The sequence below is a fragment of the Bison bison genome, unplaced genomic scaffold, assembly GCF_000754665.1.
Source record: "Bison bison bison isolate TAMUID 2011002044 unplaced genomic scaffold, Bison_UMD1.0 scf7180017860456, whole genome shotgun sequence".
Lineage (NCBI taxonomy): Eukaryota > Metazoa > Chordata > Mammalia > Artiodactyla > Bovidae > Bison > Bison bison.
The window spans coordinates 33,370-39,113 of NW_011491028.1; the positions used below are offsets into that span (position 1 = coordinate 33,370).

At 40.8% G+C, this 5,744-nt stretch overlaps 1 protein-coding gene across 4 annotated transcripts in view; it reads right to left on the reverse strand.

Moving 5' to 3' along the window:
* The window catches only part of LOC104982765 (bifunctional 3'-phosphoadenosine 5'-phosphosulfate synthase 2), a 95,019-nt gene that overhangs the window by 29,353 nt on the left and 59,922 nt on the right, over positions 1–5,744 (reverse strand). The window lies entirely within an intron of this gene.

The following is a 5,744-nucleotide window of genomic DNA, read 5'->3' on the forward strand; positions in this document are numbered from 1 at the left end:
CGTCCCCTTCTCCTCCTGCCCCCAATCCCTCCCAGCATCAGTCTTTTCCAATGAGTCAACTCTTCCCATGAGGTGGCCAAAGTACTGGAGTTTCAGCTTTAGCATCAGTCCTTCCAAAGAATACCCAGGGCTGATCTCCTTCAGAATGGACTGGTTGGATCTCCTTGCAGCCCAAGGGACTCTCAAGAGTTTTCTCCAACACCACAGTTCAAAAGCATCAATTATTTGGCGCTCAGCTTTCTTCACAGTCCAACTCTCACATCCATACATGACCACAGGAAAAACCATAGCCTTGACTAGATGAACCTTTGTTAGCAAAGTAATGTCCCTGCTTTTGAATATGCTATCTAGATTGGTCATAACTTTCCTTCCAAGGAGTAAGCGTCTTTTAATTTCATGGCTGCAATCACCATCTGCAGTGATTTTGGAGCCCAGAAAAATAAAGTCTGACACTGTTTCCATTGTTTTCCCATCTACTTCCCATGAAGTGATGGGACCGGATGTCAAGATCTTCATTTTCTGAATGTTGAGCTTTAAGCCAACTTTTTCACTCTCCACTTTCACTTTCACCAAGAGGCTTTTGAGTTCCTCTTCACTTTCTGCCATAAGGGTGGTATCATCTGCATATCTGAGGTTATTGATATTTCTCCCGGCAATCTTGATTCCAGCTTGTGTTTCTTTCAGTCTAGCGTTTCTCATGGTGTACTCTGCATATAAGTTAAATAAGCAGGGTGACAATACACAGCCTTGACGTATTCCTTTTCCTATTTGGAGCCAGTCTGTTGTTCCATGTCCAGTTCTAACTGTTGCTTCCTGACCTGCATACAGGTTTCTCAAGAGGCAGGTCAGGTGGTCTGGTATTCCCATCTCTTTCAGAATTTTCCACAGTTTATTGTGATCCACACAGTCAAAGGCTTTGGCATGGTCAATAAAGCAGAAAGAGATGTTTTTCTGGAATTCTCTTGCTTTTTCCATGATCCAGCGGATGTTGGCAATTTGATCTCTGGTTCCTCTGCCTTTTCTAAAACCAGCTTGAACATCAGGAAGTTCACGGTTCATGTATTGCTGAAGCCTGGCTTGGAGAATTTTGAGCACTACTTTACTAGCGTGTGAGATGAGTGTGATTGTGCAGTAGTTTGAGCATTCTTTGGCATTGCCTTTCTTTGGGATTGGAATAAAAACTGACCTTTTCCAGTCCTGTGGCCACTGCTGAGTTTTCCAAATTTGCTGGCATATGTATACATACAATAAAATAATAGAGTACATAGTCTTGCTAACCAAAACTCATCCTTTATAATGGCATAAGTCAGGAAGCATTTATAGGAGGCTTCCTGTGTGCTGTATTGGAACTGTCATGAATCCTCTGTCCCTTATCAATTCCTGAATATTCAGGAATTAAGAGGAGTTGGCAAACCGCTCTTAGGGCTGAGGAATGCATGCATTTCCTTCGTTAGTTCTTCCATACAGTGATAAGTAACTATTTACGACCCTCCTCCTTTTTATGAACCATATGGTAAAAGTGATTATTTACAACCCTCTCTCTTTGATATGGATTGCCTTATGTTTCCTTGATAATTTGTAAATTACGGGCGGCTAAGGAACTTATAGATACACAACTAGAATTAAAGCATACTCAGGAATCTTGTTCTCCTTGGAACTCTCCTATTTTTGTTATAAAAAAGAAGTCTAACAAATGGCGTCTCCTAACAGACCTTAGAAAAGTTAATGCATCTATGAAACCTATGGGTGCATTACAACCAGGAATCCCAGCATCTACCACTATTCCTCAAAATTGGCATATTATCATTATTGATTTACAAGATTGCTTTCTAAATACACCTTTACACCCTTTAGACCGAGAGAGATTCGCTTTCTCTCTCCCTTATCCGAATCGTATTGGACCTCATAAACGGTGCCAGTGGACTGTACTGCCACAAGGGATGACGAACTCTCCCACCATGTGTCTGTACTATGTAGCCAAAGCCCTTGAGCCTGTGAGAAAGCAATTTCCTCACTTTCTTGGTATTCACTATATGGATGATATATTGTTTTCGGCTCCATCTATCTTAGAAACTCAACACATGTTTGATATAGCTCAACTATGCTTAAAAAACTCTGGATCAATCATTGCCCCTGAAAAAATTCAAACCTCTACACCTTATCATTACTTGGGGTTTGTTGTTAATAGACAACGTATTACTCCCCAGCTAACTCAGATCTGTACTGATAAACTTTCAACCTTAAATGATTTTCAAAAGCTCTTAGGTGATATAAACTGGATTAGATCTTCTTTAGGCATTGCTAATTATCAACAGAATAACCTATTTAATACTTTAAAAGGAGATCCTGATTTAAATAGCCCTCGTTCACTTTCTCAAGAGGCACGAGAGGAACTCTATTTAGTGCAAAATAAATTACAAAAACAATTTCTTACTTGCATCAAACTAGATTTGCCTCTAGAATTATTTATACTCCCCTCTCTTCATTCTCCCACAGGACTTCTTCCCCAAAAGAACACCCAGTTGAATGGATCTATACGTTTTAGGGAAATAAAGTCACTTACACCCTACCTTGATTTAATTGCTGTAATCATCATCAATGGAAGAAATAGGACTAAAACTCTAATTGGCTCTGATCCTCATAAAATTGTAATGGTGCTGCTGCTACTGCTAAGTCGCTTCAGTTGTGTCCAACTCTGTGCGACCCCATAGACTGCAGTCCACCAGGCTCCCCCGTCCCTGGGATTCTCCAGGCAAGAACACTGGAGTGGCTTGCCATTTCCTTCTCCAATGCATGAAAGTGAAAAGTGAAAGTGTCCGACTCTTAGCCACCCCATGGACTGCAGCCTACCAGGCTCCTCCGTCCATGGGATTTTTCCAGGCAAGAGTACTGGAGTGGGGTGCCATCAACTTCTCCTACAAACTTCTACCAATTTCCAAATAGCATTTCTGGAATATTTTTGAGAAATTTCATTTCATTATCCTTCTGGTAACCTACAGAATTGCTTCAGAAATGCTGAATTTATTATTTCTCACATTATCAGCTCATAGCCTATACCACAAGCTGAGGTTTTTTTATATAGATGGGACTAAAAACGCCAAAGCTTCATTCTGGTCTCTTAAGGAATATAAAGTCTTCTATACTAAATTTCATTCTGCTCAACAAAATGAATTATATGCTCTTATTCAAGTTATTTGCCTACATCCTTACCTCATTAATGTAGTCTCTGATTCTATATATTCAGGTTTTGTATTAAAAAATATAGAAACCTCCACCATAAATTCCAATCAACCTATTATTCAGCAACTCTTTTTCAAACTACAATCTGCTGTTAGAAACCACAATTCTCCCATTTATATTACACATATTTGAGCACATTCTTGCCTTCCCAGCCCCACGACTCATGGCAATGAGCAGGCTGATAAACTGGTTTCCTTTGCTATTCGAGGAACAGCATGCTCTGATGTGTAACAATTCTGGCTCCCTACACCAGCTAGGGAAAATCCCATACCACCAGGCTAAAGAAATTACCAGTAATTGCTCTACTGTAGACCCATTCATCTTTGACCCATGGCACAAGGTATTAATCCTCGCGGTTTGCAACCTAATGAACTATGGCAAATGGATGTAAAGCATTGCCCTGAACTTTCTCCCTCTTCTCTCTTGCGTGTCTGTATCGACACTAATTCTTTTGTTTGGGCCCCACCTCTTCACAGTGAGGCTACACAACACGTTATAACTCACTTATTAGCTTGTTTGCTGTAATGGGAGCTCCTGGTTCTATAAAAACAGACAATGGCCCAGCCTATATTTCTAGACACTTTAAACAATTTTTACAATCTTTTTTCATTAAACATATTATAGGTATTCCTTATAATCCACAGGCACAAGGCATAGTCGAATGAGCACGTCACACACTGAGTTGCAAATAAAAAAAATTTAAAAGGGGGAATACACAGGAACACTACTGTCTTCCTTATATAAAGCAGACTTTACTAGATTCCAACATAAGATATTTTCTAAACCTGTGAGTATTTTTAATACAGCTTTATTTGTTTTAAATTTTTTTAACTTACCACAGGGAGATATCTTAACAAGAGCAGACAAACATTTCGAGGCATTGAAGGACACTTCTCTTCCTCTGCCCTTTTGGTACCAAGACAGGTTAAAGAAACAGTGGAAATCTGGGAAACTAATCTTACAGGGAAAGGGGTATGCTTGTATTTCCCCAGAAGGATCCACCGAACTCGAATGGCTTCCTCTTCGGAAGATTCGACCCAAGGGGGGCCCTGGCCTTCAAAATAGAGATGAAACAACAAATATCCCAGGAGGAAGAAATTCCAATACGGGCCATGGCGGCTCTAAAGATCTCCAGGAAGCACCGCCCTTGGCAGCATCAACCCTATGATCTCCCCACTTGGGGACAAATAAAAACCCTTACTAATCGAGCTGAAAATTTGGTCTCTCAACAGGGAATGCCTCAGAGTCCTGAATACATTCTCCTGGCCATGCTCAGTCTCCTGGCCTGTACCTCCCCTGTTCGAGCTCTAACTAATCACACTTACTGGGCTTACATACCTAACACCCCTCTACAACAGGTGGTCAAATTGACGGAGAAAGGACCAATCGTTTCAACTAATGACTCTATACATATGCCTTCTCCTTGGAGCATTAAAGGGCCCTCACAGGCTGAAGAAGAAGGAAAACTAATTAATATTTCTCTAGGTTATGAGGTCCTTCCTTTGTGCATGGGCCCACCAGAATTATGCATAAATGTTAGCCGACAAACGGGCTTTTGCCCTGCCTCCCAAAAAGAATTTTTGGATGTTGCTTGGATTATTTACTGCCCTTTCCTTGTCTGTGAACCATGTTTATACTACTGAGACTTTAGGGAAAGAGTTAGGGAAAGAACAAAGAACATTATGTAAAGGGTTTACTTATAAGAACTTTCCATATACTCCTGTTTGTTGGGACAAATGTCAAGCCAAATGTTTGTGGCCAATACAATTGTTGATTGGGGACCCCATGGTATGTGGTTATCTAAGTGCTCAGAAGATGTTAACAGCACTGTGTGTGTCTATGCTACTCATGGCATGGAAAATTAATGACACTACGATGGAGCATTACCATGACAAAGGACTTCTTGGGTGGCTTGACGGTGGATTAGCCCCACCTCGACCTAGGATCGTCCTCGATAAACAGAGTAGGCCTGAACAATGGGACATTTGGAAACTTGCTGTGAGCACTGAAGAATTTGGAACTTGGACCGGACATTTCACAGGGACCAGTCGTAGTCACAGTAACTATTTCTTTTGCTATAAGCAATCATATTTTATACAGGCCTGTATCCCACTTCCTTTTGTTATAGCCATAGGAAATTTACAATTTAATAAGACTTTACGTTCTGTAACTTGTGTTAATTGCAGAATATATACTTGTCTTAACTCCTCTATTTCTTCAAGAAATGATTCCCTTTTGATTCTTCGATCTCGATGTAATTTGTGGTTACCAATACATCTCCAACGACCCTGGGAAGAAGGTCCCATGGCTGGACTTGCTTCCAGACTACTTACTCAACTGCTCCAACGATCGAAACGATTTGTTGGATGGCTGATCCTTGGCATTTTAGGGTTAATAGCTATTTGCCCCACTGCTGCCGTCGCCGGCCCTGCTTTACATACCTCGATTCAAACACATAATTTTATCCAAAATTGGACTGAAGATGCTCATAATGTGTGGGCTAC